We start from the raw sequence: 13,797 nt of genomic DNA on the forward strand, positions 1-13,797 counted from the left end.
AGGCTTTGCTTCTCTGGAAAACCTTAACTAATACATTGGTATATATGCACTTCTCTCTAAAGGTTTTATAAATTTTTCCATCACTTTATAGCTACAGTAGTAATAAATATATAAATTTAATGTTAGCATTACTAATTTAATTACCTATAATTATTTTATACATGAATTATATATTCTTAACTTCTTTAATTGACTCATTTCTTAGCTACATGGAATACTATGGTAGTAATCGTGGCTCAGAAAGTATACTAAAGGGATCTGTTCTATAAATGTCCAAGAATGTCTTTCTGTTGCATTCCCACTTGAATAGCAGAGGGGCTGTGTTTTTGAAATCTTCAACACCTTATTCCCTCCAAATTCTACAAATTTCTCTGCTGTTTGATCATTTGATGTTTCCTTTAAGATAAATCTTTTTTTTTTATCGGTACCGGGGATCGAACTCACGACCACGCGCTTGCAAGGCAGGTGCCTATACCGCTGAGCTAAATCTCCATATAAGATAAATCTTACTAATATTTTTCCTTATAAAGTAGCCTTTTGTTCTATCAAATTTCACATTATAATTTTTCTTTTTTCCTTAAAATTCAACTATTTCATCAGAATAGCCTACTTCATTGATTACAGGATGAAAATTTTCCTCTATCTTTATTCACTCTGAGATCATGCCACACTGCACAGTGACTATCTGCCACACAGTAGCTCTGTCTTCTGTCTAGTGACTTATCAAGCTACACTTACAACTTTATTAGATTTGATGCTATATAGAGTATATTGTTTATCTCTTTCTATTAATCTACTTTCTATTAGACTATTAGATTTGATGCTATATAGATTATACTATTTGTTAATTTCTGTGAGTCTATTTTTACTCGTACTCAGTAAGCCATAAATTTAGTCCTTATTCAGCTAAAAAAAATTAACATCTATCCGGGCATGGTGGCACACACCTGTAATCGCAGCACTCAGGAAGCTGAGGCAGAAGGATCATTGCAAGTTCAAGAGCAGCCTGGGCTACAAAGTGAGTTCAAGGCCAGCCTCAACTGCATAGCAAGACCCGGTCTCAAAAAGCCAAAAAAAAAAAATTACCTTCTATTTTTCCTTCAGATTATTCCTTCTTAATATACTATTTCTTTCTTTTGAAATTCTTACTCCTTTCCCTCCGGTCTTCATTTCTTGCACTTTTTTCTTAAGTTGGCATTCACAACTTTACCCTTTTCTTCAGAGTTCAAGTAGGCATTTTTATTGTATCTCCCACTTTATTTGATTCTACTTTCTGCACTAGACAACTATTGTGTCCTTTGCGGATTTTAATGTATCAATTCTGTAGTTTCTTTTCATACAATTCTTCCCAATATTTATCTTTTTCCTCTCACAGTACCTATAGATGTAATGTTTATAACAATTGTAATAAACAGTTGTAAGAACACCTACAGATGTACTGTTCAAACAATTGTGTTAAATATAATCTAGAAATACTGTAAACCTTAGCTGTTCTCCCATTCCTTGAAGCTCCTCTAAATCACAAGGCAGTATGTATCCTGAGCACTAAGTTTAATTCTACTCTTTAAATTCTGGTATTCTTTCACATGTCAGCTGATTTCTCCTATGCACTTGCTCATCTGGGTGACAAAAATCGATGTCAAAGCCATTGCATTTGGAGGTAGCTGTGTTTGTCAAACTCAGAGTTTATCAGAGAATGATCCATTCCCACCTCATTCACCTCCTTTCTTTGGCCTCAACCTATTTCCAGAGAATTAAACTATCAAATTTTGCTCCATTAGACAGGAAACCAGCTCATCTACTGACCCCTGCACTCTGTCCCTAACATCCTGTCCCTTTCTCTTGGTAACCAGTGTTTCCCATGTCACCTCCAATGAGCCAATTCTCCATAATCCAGTCAATGTATCTGGCTGGAGTCCTGTGTTTCTTTTTGAAAAATTTCCTACCTGAATAAACAGCCATTCTGTAAACCACCATCAGTCATTTTTCCTACTGAGACAAAATACACCCCATAGGGATGTTTTTGTTTTTACTAAAATGATGTGAGATAATTATGATGCTATTAACTAGTCTTGAATCATTTTAGAGTCTTTTAAATTCTTTATCTAATGAGACTAGAGACTCATGATAATTATGGGGAAGCAATTTATTTCCTTCACCAAAAAAGCAATTTCTTACACCCCCAAAAGATTGGCAAACTCTATCTATATTTATAGAGTTATACTTGGGAGCAAGGCACAAAAAATCAAAACAAAAAAGTCGAAATAATCTACATAATTTATTGCTGATTTCATAATGTGGAAATCTGAATTTATGCAAGTCAATTAAAGCAGAAATAACAAAGCATAGTAATCATAATATGTATCCAAAGGCAGGTTAAGTTTTTATAGTTATATTCACACCTACTCTGTGTGCTGCAAATTGACAAAGCACAAAAATACATCATTTATGTGTACACTGATAATGCCTCTATATTTAAACTAAATCAAATTCCTATTTATCTATTTTTCAGTGCCTTCTCTTGGATTTATTGTCAATTCAAAATAAATTCCCTGAAAAGTTAGCACTCAGTTTCTGTTTATTTCTTTTCAATCCTTTTTGTTTAGCACTGTAATAATTTTACTGGGGAAAGAAAGGAGGAAATTTTCATGCAAATGTATCTCTATTTGATAATAATCGTATATTTTAGCACACAACCTGGCAAGAAAAATAAAATGCATGGTAAAGAAAAAAGTACAGGAAGGACATATATTTTCTTACAGTGATGACAATTTAGTATGAAATACAATTCTTTGAAGCTCTAACTCTAACAAAATTATCTAAAAGTGTCTTAAAATCTATAGTTACCAAATTGCTCTGCTCTTAGAAGAATCCTCTTAATTTAAAAACATCGTTCTCTTAATATTTACTGATCTTTGAATATACATTAAAGAAAATTAATTATTCAGACATTTCCATGAGATACCATCCATTACTATATACCTATTTTACAGGCAAACTTTCGAGATTCAAGAAGCTTGTCTGTGAAATGTCATTGATGAGATGTAGAAGGCGGACTCAGTGACATACCTCTCTAGCTTCAGAACCTGTGCTTCAACATTGGGTTGAAGCTCCTGGAGTAGGGTTTCTCTCCAACTACAATCATTACTGCACATACATTGTTACAGACCTTCAAAAAATACCAATGCTGAATCAACTACAATTTCTATGAAAATCAAGAATTGATTCGTATTAAGATATTTAAAAATCATGCCAGTTTTACAAGAACTCAAAGAAAAATTTCATATGATTATAGCAATAGATCCTGAGAATATTTTATAAAATCTGACATTCGTAAGTTCCTTAAAAAAGAAAGGTGCAGTGTATGAAAGTTCCAAGACCATAAGAACCTTATTGAAGTGGAAATAAACAGTTCTCCTGAAGGCAGAGGAAATATTTCATGACACTTACTAAACTTTGTTCTAAAGAAACATGCCAGCCAATTTCTAGATTCTGGAAGCCATACTTACACATCCACAGGTCAGTCCTGGACCCGCATTTATCCAAATCCACAGGTAATTCTTCTTCATAGAAGCAAACCTACCCAAGAGAAAGACCTAAAGAGAATAATGTCTGGAAATCCTTCAATAAAGCCAAATTGTCTAGTTCACAGGCTCCACCTATGCATACAGCTGCCAGTTAAACTTTTGTAGCCCATTTGTTAATATAAACAGAAGGCCAAGGATCGTCAGGTATATGAGCACAGCCTCCAGCTGGCCATATGGAAGGAAAAAACTTCTAGAAAACAGAAAATGGCTGTTTCATCCCTTTTAGACCCTATAAAAGGCTATTTACATATTTCCCTCCCTCACAAGCAGCTGGAATATTCCCAAACACCAGAAAATAGGACTTTGAATCTGAAACAAGAAATGCAAATAGACAGGAAAAGAGGAAAATTCGTCCATCCTACAATAGTCACATTTCCTAGTGATGGGGCATAGATTTGTCTATGGTATTGGTCCCTAATCTTCTTGGTTCCTATCCTTTAAAGCAACCTAATTCTTGAGACTTTCTGGCAATTATGTGAATCATATGATAGCTTTCCATAAATTCCTTTGTTTGTTAATAAACCAGAATCAATTTCAGTTACTACTCACAAAGCAACAGTCTAAGCTGATCCCCAAATTCTAGATGAAAATGCAATACAACATGCATGCTATCATTTAAATAATAGTAAAGGCTATCCACAAAACAATGATTATGCTAATTTGTATTCCCTTCCTTTTACTATTCTGCATTTTCCAAGTTTTGTATACTATACGTGTATATAATAACATTAAGATATGCTTAATAATTGAGAAATGCATTTCCTGGCTGTCACAAATAGATTCTCTCAGAAGTGGACTCCAAGAAACAGATGCACAGTGGAAAATTGATTAGGGAGAACTTAACACCTGCAAGAAAGTAGAGGAAACAGGATTTGTCCAAACAAGGGTTAGATTATGATGTAGCCACACTTAAGGCCTCTACTGATTCCATGAGGAGCTCTGGCTGACCCTTGAGTCATTCAGAGCCAGATCATCGAAGCCCTGGGTGAACAGATCAATATCTATGGCCTGCCTCTGACATCAGGAATAATCTTGAGCAAAACAGCTTGTTTTTGGCTGAAAGCAAATCTTAGAAAACAGGTGAGCTAAGAACTGCAACTGAAAGTACCCCAGCAGCTGAAGGAATGAATGCTTCAGCCCTGGAAAGGAGCAATCTAAGCAGTGCACTGCAGTGTCTACTATAGTAGCCTACCCTTTCTCCCAGGCCTGTTCACATGCTCTATATGACTTATTCTGGGAACAGCTCCTCCAAGGTTTCATTGCTGGGAAAAACTTGGAAGAGAATGATGAGGACAATAGACTAAAGCACCTTCACTGAAAATATGCTTAATTACAAAACTAATACTCTTTATTCCTTCCTCCACAAGCTTTCCAGATTTCTATCACCCAGGGCTAACATCTACTTGACAAGCCAGAACCTTACCTGCAAGAGATCTGAGCACCTGGTCACCTGTGCTTCTCAGGTATGGCTGCTGCACTTATCTTCTTACCATCAAAATTGGGTCAAAAATTTCAAAAACACCCAAGGAGTTCACTTAGGTGTCAACTACGCTCTTCTTTTCCCTACAGTATAACAACAGCCTTCCTTTCTCCTAATAAATAGGGACTCTTGTCTTTGCTTACTCTTTTTGCTCTAGGCCCAAGGAGTATAGGTGACCAGAGAAAACTCATAGTTTAAAAGGGAATGGCTTCTACTATGTTCTCTTGTGCAAGAACTCTCTCTTCGAAAATTAGTGCCTCTAAACCTATAGATCCAGATTTGTGAAGTTGGAAAGCACAAATAGTCACAGGAACTACCCCTTGGTTCCCACACCTGCTCTACCTATTGTGGAGACAGAACCATAGATTAGTGAATTGAAATTCCTTGAAGACAACATCCTTCAAGACAACATCCCACAGACTTTCTATTGTGATACTCCTGTTGAGATTTGTCATAAACCCCTATGGTATCTATGATCACCAGAGATATCTTTATTATATAATAAATGTCACATAGCTCAGGCAACAGGATCAATTAATTGTACCACTCCTGGGTCTTCTACACTGCCCATTCTTACTCTGGATCCCTCTCAAAGCTGGCACACTCTCAAGACAACATTGAGTCAGAGCAGTGTGTCAGTGATGTCATCATTGTAGTGGACTACTAGGATGTCCAGATGATTCAAGGATCTTTGGATCTGCATTTTGACAGAGGACAGGAAAGTTAAGATAGCCTTGGAGCTAGACAGAAAACATACCCTGCTGTCCATCACAAGTAAGTGAAAACTATTTCTCATCTTCCCTTTTGATTGGGGTAAAATAAACATGTTTCCTACATTGGTAGCCACATGCCATGTTTCTGAGGACATACTGATTTACTCTTGGAAAAGACACAAAATCAGGCACAGCAAACATGTTTCAGCAATTTTCATCTTGGTAACAAACCAACATAATAACTGAAAACAATAGTAGCAATTACTTTTCTTTAACTCTGGTGTTCTAGGTAAAGCTTGTTCAGGGTCTCTCATATGGTTATAGTTAGATAATAGTAGAGAGCATCACAAAGGCTTTTTTACTCATTTGTCTGACCCTTCAGCTGGGAACACTCAAATAACTAGGGGGTTAATATATCTATTACTTGGGCATCCCTCAATTTCATTCTGGCTCTCTCTCTCTCTCTCTCTCTCTCTCTCTCTCTCTCTCTCTCTCTCTCTCCATGGCCTTGGAGTAACCAAACATGGTACATGGCAGATGAAGGCCTTCAGAGTGAGTGTCCCAAGAGAAACCAGCATGGCCCTTTGTAACCAAACCTTGGAAACCACATTTGTTCACTTGGGCCACATTGTGTTAATCAAGAATAGTCACAAAGACCCACATAGCTCCAAGAATCTAAACATAGCTCCAAGGATCTCTATCTGTTGATAGAGAGAATAGCAAACAGTTTCCACCTGAGTTTCAAAAACACCACATGCTGCAATTGAGGCTATTGTTTCTTTAAATTTACAATGTCCACTGTTATTCACCAGGATGCACACAGATTTTGTAGGGGCCAGTGAATTAAATGAAAAACAATGCAAATTGCCACCCTCCAATATTGTTTTCTATTCATTTTTTATTACAGAGGAGAAATGGAAGCAATTTCAGAAGTTTGCTATTGGCCACCCCCTCCATGATGGTTTTTACTCAAGTCAAGCAAGCAATATAGCAATGTAGAGTTCTGCCAGCTGCCAAGTACACCCATTCTAATTATACCAGTCCCAAGAAGAGGTGTCGTTTGGCCTTGGCTAAAATAACTCTCTTAACATGAGACCGAGTCTTAGAGACTTAGAGAAGAACCTCCAATACTGTCAAGCAGATGAAAGAATGTCTCTGTTCTGAATTGAGGGCAGGATGATTCTGAGTATCTAGCGCCACAGCATCCACTCCCCTGGAAGACCATAATGTTCTTTGGTAAAAATGCACAGCTAAAATACCAAGAATACCCGGAAGTGGCATGGAAATGAAAATGGGAAGGAGGCAACTTGCTTTCATTTTTCAAGATTGGATAAAGAACCATCAGCCAAACTGAAAAAGCCAATATGATCCAAAATCTACAATAAATATTGTGTAAGAGTAAGCAACTGCTCAAAAAGGAAAAATAACTTAGGGGAAAGGATGGAAGAAGGAGGGGAAAAGGAAAAAGACATAAATGTGTGTGGGTGTGTGTGTGTGTGTGTGTGTGTGTGTGTGTGTATGATAGCTTTGATGACTATACCACTAATTCTATTAGTTCTTGGAAAAGAATAGTTAATACTCATTAGATCAATTTTGCATGTCTATATCTGGTAATCTAAGCAACCCTTTCAAAGGCAACAATATGCAATATTATAACCATTGTTAAATTCCTATCATCTTGTTTTGAAAACCTGTACTGTTATTGTTTTGGATTTGTTGTTGTTGTTTGTCTCTTATGCTTTTTGTTTTCCTTTTCTGCTTTTTTCTCATAAATAAATAAAACTTTTTTTAAAAAGACCCATCAACCAAACTTTTAATTTATGTATTTTAAAGGGTAGTTCCCATGAATAAGCTCTTCCATGGTCTCATTTCATCCACTGAAGTGATATACAAACAACCATCCCATTTCCTGCTTTCTCTTATTCTACATACTTTTCCAGGCTTCTAAGCATAATGCTGGAGCCTCTGCTAACTGAAAACATTAACACTGTATATTACATGCTTCTGTGTAGGGGAAAATGGTTGATGATTAGATCTATATTAAATAATGAAATAAGCAAACTTTGAATTTTTAAACCCATTTTTTGTTGAGAAAATACTTTTACCTAATGACATTTCTTAGAAAAAATATAAAAAAACAAGTTCCAAGTGTTTCAGAGGTCCCAGCATGAAAAAATGACATGAGGATTTTTTTCAAATGAGTTATATTTTAGGTTTATTTAACAATTTAATGTTTTTAACACAAAATTCAGTGCAATCCTGTGTTTTTATTTTATGCTGGGCCCTGCAAATTTCCTATTGGTGTCCACTTTAATGTTAATATTTCATATTATTCATGATTATTTTTAAGCTATAGAGTCAAAAAAATTTTTAAAGGCAAACAGTGAAAAAAGTTTCCCTCTTATCTTAATTCGTCTCTGTCTAATTTTCTCCGACAGAAAACCACTGACATTCTTAGTTTTGATTTTTGGGGTTTTTTGGCATTTTGTTTTGTGTATCAGGGATTGAACTCATGACCTAGCACTTGCCAGGCAAATGTTTATGCCACTGAGCTAAATCCCTAGCCCTCTTAGTTTGTTATCTAGTCCACTTCATAATATTTATATATATTTTCTATATATTTTGTATTCATGGAAGGTATTTTATTCACAAAAGGATTCACATTTTACACATTATTCTGCACCTTACTTTTTCTTTTAAGCCGCTGTTTGTGGTTAATGAGAAACAATAAGGTTTTGGGAAGGAGGAAAAGGATTGCTGCAAAACACTGTTACTTAAAATTTTTTCATCACCATAGCATTATTTCTTGTATGCTTGTGATAAGAACTAAGTATTACTTATGACTTTAAAATTTCATTGTTGTACATGCTCTGCTCCAATGAAGATCCTGAAGTAAAATTATATGGTTTATTTCCTTTCAATATTAACTCATAGATGTGTTACATGTGGTGGATCTGGACATCACCAGACTCAGCATTTCTGGACCTGCCTTTCTCTCTCAGATGTTGAAAGAAGTGGAGTCAGAGAAGGTCAATGCAAAGCAAAAGTAATTTTACTGTAAGTATTTGCAGTAAGTGGAAAAAACCACCCCAGGCAAGGAGTAAGGTGTTCAAAGCTGAAACACCAGCAAATCTGGAGTGGCAGTCTGTTTTATGGGGTAGGAGTCCGGTCTCCACTACCCTGAGGGTTGAAAATTGATTGAATATTGGGCTTGTTGCTATGGGTTTGGTCTGGTGGGCTGTAGGGGAATTTTCCAGAGCAGCTTGTCTGGGGCAAGTTACCTACTGGAAGGGAACATTGAGGAGAGGGTATAGTAGCTCATAAAAACACAAGTATAGAACCACAGGCTGCTACTTTCAAACCACAAAGTTGCTTGAAAATTGTTTGGTCCTCATAGCCACACAGAGCCTATATTTTCCACCCTTCAAAAGGACCTAGTCTTTTAACCCTCCTAAGGGGCTTCTTCTAGCCTCATGGATCCCTTACAAGGAATTATATCTCAATAATCAGATCCAAATTTAATGGCTTCTACTATGTTCTATGAGAATATGGGTAAAACCATATTTGAAAAACACCTAAGCTGTAGTAGAAGGCCCCTGGTGAATGAGATTCCTAGGGAACTGGACACCCCTGGGGACCCCAAATTTTCCTTCTTACATGAGGCCCAAACCCTAAATCAAATGGATTATAACAGCCATCAGTGTCTAATGACAAAAACAGCTCTTAGAACATTGTCATTTACAAGGTCAAAGGTCTTTCCCATAGTCAGATTCAAGGTGTGTGGTCCACACAGTCATATTGGGATTCACACTCAGAAGGGTCTCTCATTTGAAATTTGTTCAAATATTCTGCTGCTCTGAAAAACCCCACATAGTTCACAGCTGTTTCCCCAGTCCTGTCTATACCACCAATTCTCTGAAAACAGGTAAGATGTCCTGCATTTTTATTTTATGCTGGGCCCTGCAAATTGTGTAGACAATCTTCTCCTCCTCCTCCTCTCAGAATGCATGCTAAGGACAGTGCAGTAGAGGAAAAAGAATGTTTCCAAAAGTAAAGCAAAAAACAAACACACTTCACAAAGTGTGCCCCACATATGTATTATTTTCTCCATGGGAAAGTTTTCTTAAAGCACCTTATAAATCCCTATTAAAGGTTAATTGCCTAATCCATAAGAACCACTATCATTTTCAGAAAAGACAACTTGTTCAAAGAGGAGCAGGTAATTGGTTTTCATGTTCTGTTTCATTTTACTATTTTTTTCTTTTCTGGTAATGATGAATGGCCAACCAAATGGTAAAAATATTTTTAAATTAATTGCAGTGTCATCAGAAGTCCTTATTTGCAAGAGAAAAGATTCACTTAGTCATTAACTTCCCTGTGTCTCTCTCAGTAATAATTAGTTAGCAAAAGATCTTCTACGATGAACCTATGGTATGGCATTAGAATACAGGTAATTTCATTTTCAGAAAATTAAGGTCAGTGATACACACCAATAGGTCCCATAAGGGCACCGCATCTTGGAGCAGGGCTCCAGAGATATTACAGCTTGTGATGATTTGTTTTATGTGTTGACTTGACTGGGTCATGGGGTACTCAGATATTTTGTCAAACGTTCTGTTGCTCTGGAGAGCCCCATGTAATACACACCTGTTTCTCCAGTTCTGTCTATATCAGCCGTTCTTTGAAAATAGAATAAATAATAGAACTTTTAAGGACAAAATAAAACCTTCAAGTGTTTGTAGAAGTTGCTGCATTAATGAGACAAACATTGAATTGAGAGCAATATGTGGGGAAAAACTGTCTTAATTAGTAGACCTAAAAATTCTACTCCCAGCATGAAACATGTTGTCCATGTCCAAAACATGTTGACTGTATGCTAAAGGAATGCATTAGCACAGGAAGAAAGAAAATCATCTGAACCCCACATTCAAGTGTAAATGAGTCAGGATGGCACTTAAGGCTTTTCAGCATCAGACATCTAAGGGGATAGGTAGGGCAAGGTTTCATGCTTAGCGGGGTAGCTTTGTGCCAGCTATTCAACTTCTCTGAGGTTCTTCACTTTCAAAATAGAATAGTAGTACTTACCTCAGAGGATTGATGAATAAAATGAACGTGTGTGTTTCATCTAGTGCTTCATATAGAGTAAGCACTTAACAGACCCTGTGATTGGCGTTTGTCATGCTTATTCCTATTCAGGCTTGACATAGCACAATCCAAAAAAAGATTTGTTTATGGAATACATAAACTTATATCTCAGTTTCATCAAGGAAGGAAGACCCTCACCTCTAGCCCCACCTGAGTCCTTAAGCTACCATGGCAGACTCTACAAACTCCATGTTTTGCCCTCATGGAGAAGAGTTGAACCTGGGGATCACTTGCTCCTTTATTAGGCTCCCTATTTTGGAGAAATTCTACTTTGAACTCCTTCTGCCCATGACAAGTTTTTTTCCCTTTTCCCTTGATTAGCCAGCCTTCAAAGTTGTCCTCAGATATCACTTCCTCAGGAAACACTTCCCAGACAGCAAGACTAGATGAAGTTTCCCTATCATACATCTCAAGACCTCTATTCTTTCCCTTCATAGCACTGTATTATTAAACACTGGCTTATTTGGCTAATGGCCTCCTTTTGTGGAAGAACCCCAGGAAGGGGAAGACCTCGGTATGTTGTGCATCCCTGAATCCTCAGCCTCCAGCCCAGCGTCTGGTGTTAGTGGTTGTTGCACACATGCAGCCAGCTGTCTGTATATGTGGGCTCCAAATCACTGGATTCAGCAAACTGCAGATAAGAATTTTTTTAATCCAACTGTATAGAGCATACATAGACTTTTTCTTGTCATTATTCCCTAAACAATGCAGTATAAAAACTATTCATGTAGCACTTATATTGTATTCAGTATAATAAGTAACCTATAGATGATTTAGTGTGTACAGAAAGGTGTACAAAGGTTGTATGCAAATACTGCTCCATTTTATAAAAAACAACCTCAGCATCTGCATATCATGTTACTTGTAGAAAGTACTGGAGCCAATTCCTCCTGGGTAACAAGGGATAGTTTTATATACTATAGTGAAAGACTGAAGCTGTTGAGAAAGATGACAGTGGCCTAACTGAGGGGAACGGAGGTTGGTGGATTCTGACTCGGGGAGGAAGGAAAACTATTCTCCTCATTTCCAGCCTTCTACCAAAGCTTTGGCCTTTGGTATGACTCCCTCTGGGGAAAAATGAAACTACCAAAGTGGCTTAGAGAAGAAAGAAGACAGCTCTAGTGATCAAAGGATTTAAGAAAAAAATCAACAGCAGTCTAAAAAACTAAGAAAAGTTTTGAGAATCATTATTGACAGAATATAGAGACGCAAAAAACCTTCCCTGCAAGTTGAAAACTTTCACCTAGGTACAAAAATACAATGTGCAGATACAATCCATTAAACTTCACAAATCTGCTTTCTCATATATCAGTATTTGACATTAACTGTTGTCCATCACATACATATTAAGTCTAGCATTCACAAGGTAATAAATTTTAGTGCTCATGAAGTATTTATATAGTAGCTGGGAAGTTTTCCTTTCATTTTTATTATAAAAGCAAAGTAAGTCCATGACAAGAAAGTCAAACAGAACAGAGGGGAATAAACTGAAATGTAAAGGTTTGATGCTTATTTCAGATTCACAAAGGAGCTGCTGGGTTAAAGAGATTTTGATTCATTTCAGTTTTCGATGCAGCCATATGAAAATCGTATTTGCTGATGTTTTTAAATAAATACTAGCTGTTATTGTTTTACAATTGCTTTTTCATTATGTAGTAGGGTTGAGTATCTTTCCACATTCAGCTTCCCTCCACTCCCTGTTATACTGGGGAATGAACCCAGGGCTTCCCACATGCTAGCCAAGGGCTCTGTCACTGAGCTAGATCCTCAAGCCTAATTCAGCTCTTAATATCTCTATGACAATACACTTACTAGAGATGAAAGAGAAATTTTAACTAGTTTCACATGATGTAAAAGAAATGTGCAAGAAATAATAATAGTTCACACAACAATATGATGAAAAGACATATTTTTACACACCATTTCTACCAGAACACAAGCACTATAGTGGCAGGGCTCTTGCCTATTTTGTCCACTGATGTCCATGGCCAGCATGTAGTACCATGCCTGACACCCTGGATGCCAAATAAACATTTCCTGGGTAAATATATCTCCAGGTGTATCTATTGAGATATTTAAAACCTCTATATATATTGACCAACCATCCTCCAAAATAATTGTCTCATTGTATTCTGCCATCTATGGGGATTTTGTTTTATTTTGTTTTAATCATCTAAGATTTCATGATTAAAGTTCAGTATAATAGAAATAAGAAATGTTTGTGTATTTATTTTCCTATTGCTACTGTAAAAAAATACCCCAAAGTTAGTGGCTTAAAACAACACAAATTATTGAACTTCCAGTTCTAGAGATGAGATGTCCAGGATGGGTCAGTAAGGATGCTCCAGAGAAGATTTCTTTTTTTGGCCTTCTTAGCTTTTGAAGCCACATTGCTTGGCTCATAACTTCTTCCACAGCATTCCAACCTCACTTTCCCTGCCACATCTCCTTTGAAGCAACTCCTCATCACCTTTTTTCCCTTATAAACACTCTTGATTTCCCTTTGACTCACCTATATAATCCAATATCACCTTCCTGTCTCAAGATCTTTAGCTCAATCACATCTATAAAGTTCCCACTGCCATGGTCAGTAACATACAGGTTCTGGGCATTTCAGGGACGATTATTCTATCACAGTTTGGGATCAGCTTTAAATTTCAGCATTATCAGTTCAGTTCAACATACATTTCCTTCATATCTGTATATCCCTGTCTCCACATCCTGAAGTAAATCTAAGAAGTACACTATCTAGCTCCCTGTCCTTGCCCGAATTACACAACTTTTCCCTTCCTGGCCTCCACTTTCCTTACTGCAAGGGTTAATTCCCCCACACACACACCGTGTGTGTGTGTGTGTGTGTGTGTGTGTGTGT

Source organism: Cavia porcellus, unplaced genomic scaffold (assembly GCF_034190915.1).
Source record: "Cavia porcellus strain 051 isolate PalLab524CR breed Dunkin Hartley unplaced genomic scaffold, mCavPor4.1 scaffold_16, whole genome shotgun sequence".
NCBI classification, from domain to species: Eukaryota; Metazoa; Chordata; class Mammalia; order Rodentia; family Caviidae; genus Cavia; species Cavia porcellus.